We start from the raw sequence: 14,014 nt of genomic DNA, 5'->3' as shown, positions 1-14,014 counted from the left end.
AAAGATTGAAATTAAAAGTAAATTGCACAATAGGGCTTTTTGTATTGCACTCAAACCACAGTTTACAATTATTTTACATATTACATAAAGCCTGCCATAATCTACGATTAGGTTGGAATAGAATATAAATCTTTATTAACACTGGAATAAATGCTTCATGATTTATGGTCGCCAATATTGAGCTTTGCTTTAAGACGAATACAATAATTAGTAAACACTGAAAACAAGGCTAAATGTACACAGACAAGTATCAAGTAAAACACACATTGGTAAGATGAAACACGAATAAAAAGTGGGAATTTGTTACGAAATTCAGTCAATTCACTTGCATTATTTTACATTACGTGGGTGGTTCGGACTGCTGTAATAATTTTCAACAAGCCAACCAGCTGTATGTCTCGTATCTACTGAATATATGCACGGGGGAAGCTGTTAACTATATTACCGGCCACATATTACCTGAATGTTTATTCAAATGTTTACGTAAATTTGAAGCAAAGGTGGTGATGCACGTGTGTAAAGCGTCACCTTTACTGATAGTTCTGGAGCCCAAATACTTTCATATTGTCTTTCACGCACCATTTTTATTAACTAGGAGTTGAGGTGCTGGGACCATAATAAGCTGAAAAGACAAGCATTTTGTCCACAACAAATCTCTAACCAACACATTTTACACAAAAATTAGGCTATTTTCAGGAAGAAGTACGTCATGCCTGCGAACAATATCACAACAAATGGCAATCATATGGTTATTGTCAGTACTATCAGAAAACAAAGACTAAAACAAACTACAACCAACGCTAGCAATGGTTAAACTGGTGAAAACAAGTAGAGCATGCTTAGCAGCCTAATGTACACCCAATACTAAAGAGGAGACATTTTACCTATAGGCTGCCTATATACCTATAGGCTACTGTTTCAGATTGCCATATAACTTGGTACATGTAGTCCACAATATGCAAACCTGAATTAGGAGTTATTTTATCATGTGATTTGGCTGTATCAATAAGTTTCACATTGCCATGACAGCCGTGCTAATGTTGGAACCCATTTCCTCAGCGTATCAGCATATTGAGAATGAAATAGTCACTGACACTACCCATATCCAAACGTAAATGCCTGACCCACCTACCAAGGAGGAAATTAGCAAGTTTGGCGTCAGATGAAAAAATCTTCTCCGCCTTCAATTGTCTCCATCGTTCATAGGCTTCCCCGATACAAATCCTCGTTTTGTTCCTGGCTTTGTCATGAGTGAGTTGAGAATCGTAATGACGCCTTTTAGATTTACTAAAGTCTGACATGTTTAGTAACTTTACCAGTGGTAGTTGCCAGATGAAGAGGGCGGTGCGTAACTGGCAACCTGGTGACACACTCACAGACTTTCTAATGGGTCAAACGGTGGAGGGCAGAACATCAAAATGAAAACAATAACAGTATTTCGGGGCTGTTAATCTAATTTAGAAATGAGCATTTCCCGGCTGAACTACCGTTATCAGTTATAGAGGTATTTGGGAAAAAAGAACATGATTTATTAATGCCTTTTGACACATCAGGGACATTTAATGATGACTTGGCAGTACATTATTACATATGGCTCCTTTAAAACCTCTAAAGGCCTTAGTGGCCACATGCGTGGACAGCACCTTTTAGCTTTTATTTCCAAAATGTTGTACACTACTGAATTGGGGTCTAATGCCGACATATGGACACTTATACTGCTATGGTGTCAGAAGAGTATAACATACAATAGAATTTGTAAAAATAAAAATGTGCATGTGACTACACATGAAGTACACATTTGTGTACTTATGGACTAAGTACATCATATTAAAATATGATTTTGAGTTTTTATTCTAATTAGGGTCCAATAAGCCCAAATAGCAAAGATAAATTAAAACAAGTATGTAAACAAACAGCTTGGGCCTTAAGAGGTTAAGAATTAAGACAGTTTATTTTATCACTGGCTGTATTTTACATTTTAAAATATTAACTCTTGTTTTTGTGTCAATGCAACTTTTTCTACATTGCCAAGTTTTTTATTTACTGTCAGAACTAGCAAACGTTGACGCATCAGTCGTGAAAACGCCTTGCCTCTGCGTGTTTTTCATTCTATTTTGATTTTCCCTGTATCTTTTCAAAGTCATTATTTACTCAACCCCATCACTCGACAACTATCCACGTCGAATGTGTTTCCTGTGGCCTTTGACGAGATTGAGAAATCGGAAAAAAACAGCGATCTTTTTTGCACAGGTGCTTTCAAAAGACACTCTTTAAGTGTCAGCCAAGCATATGAAGTGAAAGCAGAAGTAGGAGTTAATCTAAACAAACACCTTGTTGAGACGTGTGCCAGGGTCACGCCAAATGCCCTCCCAATCCCCTCTCCGGAGGCTGCGTGTAATTGCTTTTAAGCGTTGACGTCAGTTGATAAAAAAAAACAAACAAAAAGCCGGCAGCTACTTTCTGAGGGGCTGCACACGACATCGTCTTTCTTTGAGCCAATTTTCGGGGTTTTTGGGAAGATCTACCCAGCCCCGCTTTTTGATGCCGGAGGCCGAGCGGACACGTCAAGGCTGATCTGAATAAACGCGACAGTTAGTCAGAGCAGCCATGTGAAGGCTGAGCGGCTGTTGGAAATAAAAACACACTGCGGGGGATTCCTCATTAAGATGTGGAAAGAAAATTAGCCGTCCATCACCCGGAGTTATTCGGATGCTTGATTGCTCCGCTTGTCAGCCGTCTAGATAACATTGCATTGTCTTTCTTTAATTCAAGTGGGATCTTTCTTTTTTATATATATATATATACATGTAAACATCAACTTTATAGTCATTTCCCCAATTCATCCACCACTCCCTCGACTGTGGCGCGCCCCAGATTCCAATTATTGGGCCCTACTGTTTGCACTTTGTCATTCCACTTGGTGCAATATAAAACAAATTAAAATGGCATATATTATCATGTTTATCCATCAATCAATCAATCAAAGTTTATTTATACAGCCCTTAATCACAAGTTTCTCAAAGTGCTGCACAAGCCACAACGACATCCCACATCAGGGCAAAGAAACAAACTCAACCCAATGGGATGACTGCCACATTTACTTGCCAATCTCTAAAAATTACGCCCATACTCAAGTGTTTAAAAGACGTCAAGGTTTGGAGGGCTGAGAATCTTTTAAAGCTTGACGAGGGGAGAACTGAAGTTGTGCTGACCCTCTGCTAGTCTCTGACTTTCTCAGGAACTCTGTACGTCCCACAGCTACCAGCCTTGGCATTGGTTTTAAGTAAGACAAACAAATCAACACCGTTGTTTATTCAAACTTCAATCAATCAATCAAAGTTTATCTATAAAGCCCTTAATCACAAGTGTCTCAAAGGGCTGCACAAGCAACAACGACACCCTCGACTCAGATCCCACATCAGGGCAAGAAAAAACTCAACCCAATGGGAGACAATGAGAAACCTTGGAGGGGACCGCAGATGTGGGGACCCCTCCCTGGGCGACCGGTGCAATGGACGTCGAGTGGATCTAGTTAATAGTGTGAGAGTCCAGTCTATAGTGGATCTAGTTAATAGTGTGAGAGTCCAGTCCATAGTGGATCTAGTTAATAGTGTGAAAGTCCAGTCCATAGTGGATCTAGTTAATAGTGTGAGAGTCCAATCCATAGTGGGGCCAGCAGGGGATCATCTTGAGTGGAGACAATTCAGCAACGCAGAGACGTCCCCAACTGATGCACAGATGAGTGGTCCACCCCGGGTCCTGACTTTGAACAGCTAGCGTTTCATCTTTGGTCACCTGATAGACTCTCCACGCAGGAGAGGGGGGGGGGGGCAGAGCAGAAAAGAGACGGCAGATCAACTGGTCTAAAAGGGGGGTCTGTGTAAAGGTTTGAGTATACAAATGAGTTTTAAGATGGGACTTAAATGCTTCTACTGAGGTAGCATCTCTAACTGTTACCGGGAGTGCATTCCAGAGTACTGAAGCCCGAATAGAAAACGCTCTATAGCCCGCAGACTTTTTTGGGGCTCTGGGAATCGCTAATAAGCCGGAGTTCTTAGAATTTAGATTTCTTGCCGGGACATATGGTACAATACAATTAGCAAGATAGGCTGGAGCTAGACCATGTAACATTGTATACCTAAGTAGTAAAATCTTAAAGTCGCATCCTAAGTGCATCATCTTTGGCTTTTATCAAAACTCAAATCGTTTTCATCTTTCAAACAATTTGAACAGGCCATGCACGCTTTTATCACGCCCCGTCTGGACTACTGTAAAGCACTTTACGCCGAAATAAGTCACAATGCACTTTCATGATTAGAGTTTGTCCTGAACTCTGCAGTACAACTTTTAACGGGAACCCTAAAAAAAGGAGCACATCGCCCCAATTCTCTCTCCCTGTTTATTTTAAGGAATTGATTTTAAAATGTGTGTTTTTTTTTAAAGCTTTGAATGGACTGGCCCCAAAGTACATTACGGACCTCATCCAAACGTAGGTCTGAGGGCCAGTTTCAATTTTTGATTCCTAAGACCAAGGGGTTCGTTACCTTTTTGACCCCCGAGCCCAATCAAAATTGACACTGAACTATCAATCAATCAATCAATCAATGTTTATTTATATAGCCCTAAATCACAAGTGTCTCAAAGGGCTGTACAAGCCACAACGACATCCTCGGTACAGAGCCCACATACGGGCAAGGAAAAACTCACCCCAGTGGGACGTCGGTGAATGACTATGAGAAACCTTGGAGAGGACCGCATATGTGGGTAACCCCCCCCCTCTAGGGGAGACCGAAAGCAACGGATGTCGAGTGGGTCTGACATAACATTGTGAAAGTCCAGTCCACAGTGGATCCAACACATCAGCGGGAGTCCGGTCCACAGCGGGGCCAACAGGAAACCATCCCGAGCGGAGACGGGTCAGCAGCGCAGAGATGTCCCCAACCGATGCACAGGCTAGTGGTCCACCCGGGGTCCCGGCTCTGGACAGCCAGCACTTCATCCATGGCCACCGGACCTATGCAACTCCCCCTCGCAAGGGACAGGGGAGAAGAGGAGAGAAGAAAAGAAACGGCAGATCAACTGGTCTAAAAAAGGGGGGGTCTATTTAAAGGCTAGATTATACAAATGAGTTTTAAGATGGGACTTAAATGCTTCTACTGAGGTAGCATCTCTAACTGTTACCGGGAGGGCATTCCAGAGTACTGGAGCCCGAATAGAAAACGCTCTATAGACCGCAGACTTTTTTTTGGCTCTGGGAATCACTAATAAGCCGGAGTTCTTTGAACGCAGATTTCTTGTCGGGACATATGGTACAATACAATCGGCGAGATAGGCTGGAGCTAAACCGTGTAATATTTTATACGTAAGTAGTAAAACCTTAAAGTCGCATCTTAAGTGCACAGGAAGCCAGTGCAAGTGAGCCAGTATAGGCGTAATATGATCAAACTTTCTTGTTTTTGTCAAAAGCCTTGCAGCCGCATTTTGTACCAACTGTAATCTTTTAATGCTAGACATAGGGAGGCCCGAAAATAATACGTTACAGTAATCGAGACGAGACGTAACGAACGCATGAATAATGATCTCAGCGTCGCTAGTGGACAAGATGGAACGAATTTTAGCGATATTACGGAGATGAAAGAAGGCCGTTTTAGTAACACTCTTAATGTGTGACTCAAACGAGAGAGTTATATTACTGTTAATTTCAATCATATTCAATAATTATATCTATCTATTTAACACAAATATCTTAGGTTTAGGTCAGGCTGATTAGAAAAATAAGTATGAACATTTTTTTACACACTATTATGATTTGCTAAAATAAATGTAACTACATTAACAATGAATTGGTGTCTTAACTAAACTGTCGCAAAAAATAAAGTAAAAATTTGAGTCCAGCTTCACCACTGTAGTCATAATTTTTGCGGTAAATAAACTTCTGTATGACTTTTTCTGTTTGTTTGATATTGTCATTACTGCCGCATGTGGTGAAAAAGTGTATTACAACTGAGTACCTGCTGCTGCCCATACAGACCACAGCTGAGGAACATATATTTTTTGGCAGCTTTCTCAGGGGCCCTCGCGGCCTAGCAATGAGCCCAATGGTCAATGACTCGGAAACTAAGTATGCAGAGTACATTGTATACTTCTTAAAGTTTACTGACTAATGGTCCAATTTGAGACACATCAAGCCACTCTGTTGCTCTTAAAATCGCTTCTGAGGCTGACTTTGACATAATCTGGCTCATTACTTTTTCACCCGTACTCGACAATCATCTGTTTTCAAAGGGGTTTTTTTTTGTACGCTAGTATCAATGCTACATGTATGCCAGCAAGAGAACAGATAATGGGAATCCCCTCAAATAAACAGATCTCTTACGCGATGTGTTCCCCCTCTAAAAGGCTAAAAGACTCAAACAAAAAAAGGTAGAGATTGGATCGTTTAGTGGGGTCCCCGGATGAACCCCGTCCAGTCTTTTAATTGTCCATAGCGTTTCTACTCAAATGGATTCTTCATTCCTCACTCCAAGCAACGTTTATAAGTTTTACAGTATAACTAAAACTATTCTTAGTTACTAAACCGTCCCATGTGTGATGTCTGTAGGAGTGTTTTCATGCATATTTATATGTGCTACCGTAATGTTAAGTTAAAAGTTAAAGTTAAAGTGCCAATGATTGTCACACACACACACTAGGTGTGGTGAAATGTGTCCTCTGCATTTGAACGTCAGTAGCATTAGCTGGTATGCTAATGCGTTTATGAGTGTCTGTGTTAGTTTTATTAACTTACAATGGCATTCTTTTTGTATTGTTTCAGTTTCACAAATTCCTCAGTAAATTCACCAAAACGTCACCGTGGAGTTATTGAGTCTGTTTAGCTGATTGGAGAGCTAGCGTCCACACGACTTCTGTTTTGTTTGATCGGTCGTTTTACTGCCGTCTTACAGACATCATTTGGAAACAATTAAGGTATGTAAATAAACATTTACTGGAGTTATTTAGTCTGTTTAGCTGATTGGAGAGCTAGCGTCTGCAGCTAGTGGGTCCATGATGATGACTTCTGTTTTGTTTGATCAGCCGTTTTACTGCTCTCTTCCAGGCACTGTTTGAAAACAATTAACGTATGTAAATAAACATTTACAAAATATTTCTGTATAAATAACTTATTCCACAACATATGCGGCTTATAGTCCGGTGTGGTTAATATATGGAAACATTTTTTTTTCAAAAATTTAGTGGGTGTGCTCTATAGTCTGGAAGATACTGTATATGAATTAAGTCAAGCAATATTGAACCGTCTGTTTTCTCACTGTACTAAGTAGAAAAAATTACATCATTTGCTGAGAATAGCTATTTTTAGTTATTTAATGGACATTCCGTTTTATTTGTCAGCTTGCCATATAGCTCGGCTCCAACCGAGCCACCGGATGCAAATCAAGATTAAGCGGAGACGCTCTCTTAATTAAAAAGAAGCTGATAACCAAACTGATTGAATCCTCTCTCCCCAAAAAGGAGAGCTTGTATTTCTCCACGCGGCACATCACACTTGGCTATTTGTCAGTTTCCAGCTCGCCGATAAACACGAGCTCACGCACAGACGAAGAAATTGATCTTTTATTCATCCGCGTTGAATGTTTTATGCTGGTGAGCGTGTGTGGTGCGCAGCCTTCACTCTGAAAGCCAGAGGGCAGAGAGTCTTGGGCAGTCAGACACCTCCAAAGCGGGCTGGTACACAAAAGAGTCTCCGGCAGGCTTTAAGCAGCGGGCACAAAGCATGTTGACTTTGTAGAATGACCTCCTTCACTGACACAACGCACATCGATTGTGAGTTTCGTCTCGTCGCAGGCTCCGGGTACAAGTTGTGGATGAGCACGAGATTGCAACAAAGCTCTCGCCGCTGCAGGATTTGCCGTTAAAATGAGATTGTCGGCTGGATTTTGAGTAAAAACCCGCCGTGTAACGCAGCCCCAGAACACCGGCCCGAAGTCGTAGAGCAGTGTTTTTCAACCTTTTTTGAGGCAAGGCACATTTGTTTCATTCCACCAGCAGAAAACATTAACAAATGAAACTCCACCATGTCGTCGTGCCTTATTTTTACTGTGTTGGTGTTTTCCTGCATGTAGTGCTTTAGTTCTTGTTAGTGTTGTAACGATACTAATATTTTGGTACGAGTACCAACATTTCTGTACTTTTCGGTACTTTTCTAAATAAAGGGCACCACAAAAAAAATGTCATTATTGGCTTTATTTTAACAACAAATATTAGGGTACATTAAACATATGTTTCTTATTGCAGTTAAGTCCTTAAATAAAATAGTGAACATACAAGACAACTTGTCTTTTAGTAGTAGGTAAACAAACAAAGGCTCCTAATTTAGTCTGCTGACATATGCAGTAACATATTAAGGACACGTGGTAGAAAATGAATTATTAAACTTCTTGTTCATTGACTGTTAATATCTGCTTACTTTCTCTTTTAACATGTTCTATCTACACTTCTGTTAAAATGTAATAATTACTTATTCTTCTGTTGTTTGATACTTTACATTAGTTTTGGATGATACCACGAATTTGGGTATCAATCCGATACCAAGTCGTTACAGGATCATACATTGGTCATATTCAAAGTCCTCATGTGTCCAGGGACATATTTTCTGAGTTTATAAACATAATATACATTTAAAAAAAATGAAAGAAGATGTGATGCCAAAAAATATTGACGTAATCTTAGTAGTATCGACTAGATCCGTGCCTGTACTTGGTATCATTACAGTGGATGTCAGGTGTAGATCCACCAATGGCGTTTGTTTACATTGTGACTCTAGTGAGCTACGGTGTGTAGTGAAGCATCTTTAGCTATTCCTCGTCCTGCAGGGATGATACTTAACAGAAATGTACTTTATTTGTCGCCATGGAGGCGAGGATTAGTGATTTAGAAGTCACTAAAACATTGCAGATGGCGGATGGACGTTAGCCGCTAGCTAACTCGCCATGTCTTAAAGCACCTCTTCCTGAGGGCGTTTCAGTGTTATAACTTCACCTTTATCGTTAGTTTTTGGGCCAAAATGCGTCCGTTCTCCCTTTTCTGTCTACACACTGTGTCTGCTTGTAAGTACTCCGTGATTGTGCGCTGTCGAACATGCGCCTTTGCTCGTAAAACCAGCAATGTCGTGACGATGACGCGGGCGCGGAAGAGGGGTGAGGGGTTGTGGGACCGGTACGTTTCAGAGGCGATATAGTACTGGAAATGATGCATTAGTACTGCGGTACTTTACCGTACAACTCTAGTTATTGTCTTGTCCTGTTATTTTGGTGGCCCTTCCTGTTTTGTCGGTGTCTTCCTATAGTTTTTTTATGTCTTCCCTGGAGCGCTATTCCGGTTGCAGGTTCATTCCCCGTTTCTGCCATCCTAGTCACTGCCGTTGTGTCCTTGGGCAAGACACTTTACCCACCTGCTCCCAGTGCCACCCACACTGGTTTAAATGTAACTTAGATATTGGGTTTCACAATGTAAAGCGCTTTGAGTCACTTGAGAAAAAGCGCTATATAAATGTAATTCACTTCACTATTTAGTGGACGCCGTAAGTGTTTGCTGTCGTCCAGCATTCTGTTTCTGTTTACTTTGCAGCCAGTTCAGTTTTAAATGGTAAATGGGTTATACTTGCATAGCGCTTTTCTACCTTCAAGGTACTCAAAGCGCTTTGACACTATTTCCACATTCACCCATTCACACACACATTCACACACTGATGGCGGGAGCTGCCATGCAAGGCCCTAGCCGCGACCAGTCAGGAGTGTCTTACTCAAGGACACAACTGACGTGACTAGGTTGGTAGAAGCTGGGGATCGAACCAGGAACCCTCAGATTGCCGGCACGGCCACTCTCCCATCTGCGCCACACCGTCCCTGTTAATGTCATGTACGGATGTACTGTCTGGACGCCGTAAGTTTTTGCTGTCGTCCAGCATTCTGTTTCTGTTTACTTTGTAGCCAGTTCAGTTTTACTTTCGTTTTGCATAGCCGTTGCCTTTACCTTTCCCTTTCCCTTTTGTTAATGTTTGGTTTAAGCATTACGTACCTTTTTTAACTGCACACTGCCTCCCGCTGTGGTCTGCATATTGAGATCACAACAAACCATCCTCGTCTCACCTGACACATTCCGACTTTTACAAAGCAATGAACTACCCGCTGCCACCTACTGACATGGAGTATTACGTGGTTACCCTGCCGAGTTTTACACAGCACAGACACTAAGCAACGACACGTTATTTGCAGATTATAATTATTGATTTGCAAAAAATATATATTTTTGGACTAATTAGGTGAAGTTGCATAACTTTCCACGGCACACCAGACAATATCTCACAGTGGTTGAAAAACAGTCGTAGAGAACGAGAAAATAGCACACTTTAAAAGAAAATGCATTGAGGAACGAAAAACGGCAAGTTCAGCAGATTTGACAAGCCAGATAAAAAGCAAGATGAATCACCTTGAGAAGGAGCTCCTGCCTCTGCTTTTACTCTGTACGTCTTCATGTAAATGTGCCAGGGCGCCATGCAAACACGCTATGTGTACTTTGTGTACTCTGCCACTGATTCATGCTCATACAAAGGTTGCTTTTCACTTCAAGGTGAACAAGACTTCAAGCTGCATTCGTCACTTCAGCCCTCCTCTTTCTGCAATGTGTCCATTTGTGATTGATGATCATCCGGCTAGGGACGTGCGGTCGGAGGACGCCATGAGTCCAGGTGGAAAATATTTTGTTCATTTATGTATGCATTTATTTGACAGGGACAGTACAATTAAACATTGCTACCCATAGGTAACCGATGTCAAAGTACACAAGACTTCTAGCCACAGGCTAATTTACAACCCTCGTCCCTGGTTGGCCTTTAAAGAAATGTTGAGTAAAGTGTTGAAGTGTATTTTTGGTCTTGCCGTCCCCTCCCGGGTCGAGGGAAGACGCGGCTGAGTAGTTGGGTCAAAAGCGACGTCGGAGACGCTATGCTGAACTGAAAGTTGCTTTATTGCAAGCGAGCGTCATTTGAACAGGTCTGCAGTATCCGGAGGAATCTCAGTCATAAGTGGAGGATTCCTGACTGGAGAAGCCAAACCATCAGTTTGTATGTTCCTCCTTTTTGTCTCTGGTCCTGAGGAACATACCCCGCCCATAAATGGAGATGTTCGTGTGTAAGAGTCTGGAAAACAACAGATGCATACCATAACGTGTAGGCTTGACGTTTAAGATAAACATGGGATCTCCCCGTCACGATAGAGCTATAACTTTTGCTGGTTTGCTGATTTTATTGCTTCGTCTCGGGAGAGAGCAAATTCCAGTACACATGCGGATGTCCATCTAAGGCTCTTTCTTAACCAAGTTGAGAAAGAGCCTTAGATGTCAGGTTTAAACACTGATGACATCTATTAAACAGACAAAAAGCAAGGAATCATGCGGAAACAGAGTTCAATTTGGTTCAATGAGGAGAGACGTTTTTGGGCTGTACTCTAGTTACAGAACCAACCTACGCTCTGTTCAGCCCACGTGCTCCTCTATTTATTTGGGAGGTCCCTGGTTACATAACTGAGGGCGCATCTAAAAGGAGTGGCCACACATTTCATGCAAAGCAGCTTCGAGTACGCACAATACGTGACGGAATCTGCTGGGGGCCTTGTGATTGCCTTGTCTCTGCTTCGTCTGCGTGCTGTCGTCTTATCTTCGTTGAGGTCCTTGAAGTCCTTGGCTGTTAGTGGGCTGAGACAAACAAAATATCTGCGGCGAGGCCACCCGCCATATGCCGAGGCTGATAACAAGTTTTGTCCTTGCAGAGATAGAAAAGTACAGCTTGAGCACAATAGCTAATAACTATAGCAACGGCCTTTAAGCATAAGAGTTGTGTGACAACTTACACATAATTATTCTAACACTTATATCCAACTTGCTTCCTCCAAGTTGGATATAAGCATATGTTGAACACAATATGAGTCAATTAATTCACTACAGTGTAAAACGCATCCAAAAGGATTAAGACAAGTACAAAATAAAAACACTTTGAACATAATTGGCCCCATTTGTTCATTACTACACCCAGTTCTAGTGTTCACACTTCTGATTTTCTTTAAGCCACTTTTTCAGTTTTGTGAAGAAAAGTTTAATATCCGACTGTGACTTTAACTCCAGTGGAAAATAGTTCCACAGATGTGAGGCCTTCACTGAGAACGTAGACTGACCCAGAGTCGGCGTATTTAAAGCGGAGTCAGGCCCGGCCCTCACCTCTGGGCTGGGGAGGACGGACCTCAAATCATACAAATAGTTTTATTCTAATCAGCATCAATAAAAAAAAAACCTCGAGGCTGGACGTATGTTGGATTAGGCCAGGGCCGATATTCAATAAGTCAATTAACCGACCGATAAAGGAAAATGTCGTCGGTAACTTTTTCAGAGGCGGAGTGGTCACTCTTAACAGCAGTTGTGGAGGTTTTTACTACATGCACATAAACAGTAATGATAACCGCTGTAAAACTCCCGATGGTTAGTATTACCATATTCAATTAAAATGATTGGAAAACTCTGATTGATAACTGCACATTGAGAAACTTATGGAAGGACTCGCTTAATAGCTTGCTTAAATGCTAACACAAACGAGAGACAATAACGTATTTTCCTATTAAGTAAGGCCTCACCCCAATTTAAACTTGAAAAAACACATTGCTGTCTAAACTACCATCCATCCGTCCATCCATTTCCGCCCCTTATCCGAGTACGGGTCGCGGTGGCAGCAGTCTAAGCAGCGATGACAAGACTTCCATGTAGTTACTGACAGTGGGTTTCTGATATGTTCCTGAGCCCATGTGGTGATATCCTTCACACACTGATGTCGCTTTTTGATGCAGTAACGCCTGAGGGATCGAAAGTCCATAATATCATCGCTTAGGTGCAGTGATTTTTCCAGATTATCTGAACCTTTTGATGATATTACGGAGCGTAGATGGTGAAATCCCTACATTTCTTGCAATAGCTCATTGAGAAATGTTGTTCTTAAACTGTTGGACAATTGCTCACGCATTTTTTTTTTTACCATGTGGTGACCCTCGCCCCATCCTTTGTGAATGACTGAGCATTTCATGGAAGCTGCTTTTATACCCAATCATGGCACCCACCTGTTCCCAATTAGGTCCGCTTACCTGTGGGATGTTCCAAATAAGTGTTTGATGAGCATTCCTCAACTTTCTTAGTCTTTTTTGCTACTTGTGCCAGCTTTTTTGAAACATGTTGCAGGCATCAAATTCCAAATGAGCTAATATTTGCAAAAAATAACAACGTTTTAAAGTTCGAACGCTAAGTATCTTCTCTTTGCAGTCTATTCAATTGAATATAAGTTGAAAAGGATTTGCAAATCATTGTATTCTGTTTTTATTTATGATTTACACAACGTGACAACTTCACTGGTTTTGTGTTTTGTAATTGATATAATAGCATATTTTCAATATTTGCAGTATTTTAAGTATTTCTGCGCTAGATGCCGTGGAGCCGTCACATGGTTATTATAATATTCTATTTTAGTTACCAAATATGGTTGCTCTATAAAAAGCTAATTCCCCAACTTTAATCCAGAAACAAAAACTGTTTACTCTTTTCTTTCATTATGACGTCATTAGAACCAATAAAACTGGACTAAATGGAGGCTTCTATATCATTTTTTTGGTCAAGTCTTCCTTTTTTTTTTTTTTTTTTTTAAACTCTCAGACTTGTCAGGAGAAAAACATTGACGCACTCGTCGCGTTGCCACACCTCCCGCCGCGTCGCACACGCGGAACACGGATCAGCCCGTTCACAGCGTTTCCACCTTCGCCGGCTTCAAAGCTGCTGAGCTTTGCTCGGTTGCTATGGCGACGGGTGCTGCCGCGAGCCTGGCCACCTCCGTGACATGGAAACTGGCAAGTAACATGTCGTTGGGCTTTTTAGTGGAAAAAAAAAAAAAGAAAAAGAAAAAAATTGCGTAATTTGCGTCCGATTGGCT

The sequence above is a fragment of the Entelurus aequoreus genome, linkage group LG28 (genome assembly GCF_033978785.1).
Source record: "Entelurus aequoreus isolate RoL-2023_Sb linkage group LG28, RoL_Eaeq_v1.1, whole genome shotgun sequence".
Lineage (NCBI taxonomy): Eukaryota > Metazoa > Chordata > Actinopteri > Syngnathiformes > Syngnathidae > Entelurus > Entelurus aequoreus.
This window is presented reverse-complemented; position numbering follows the sequence as displayed.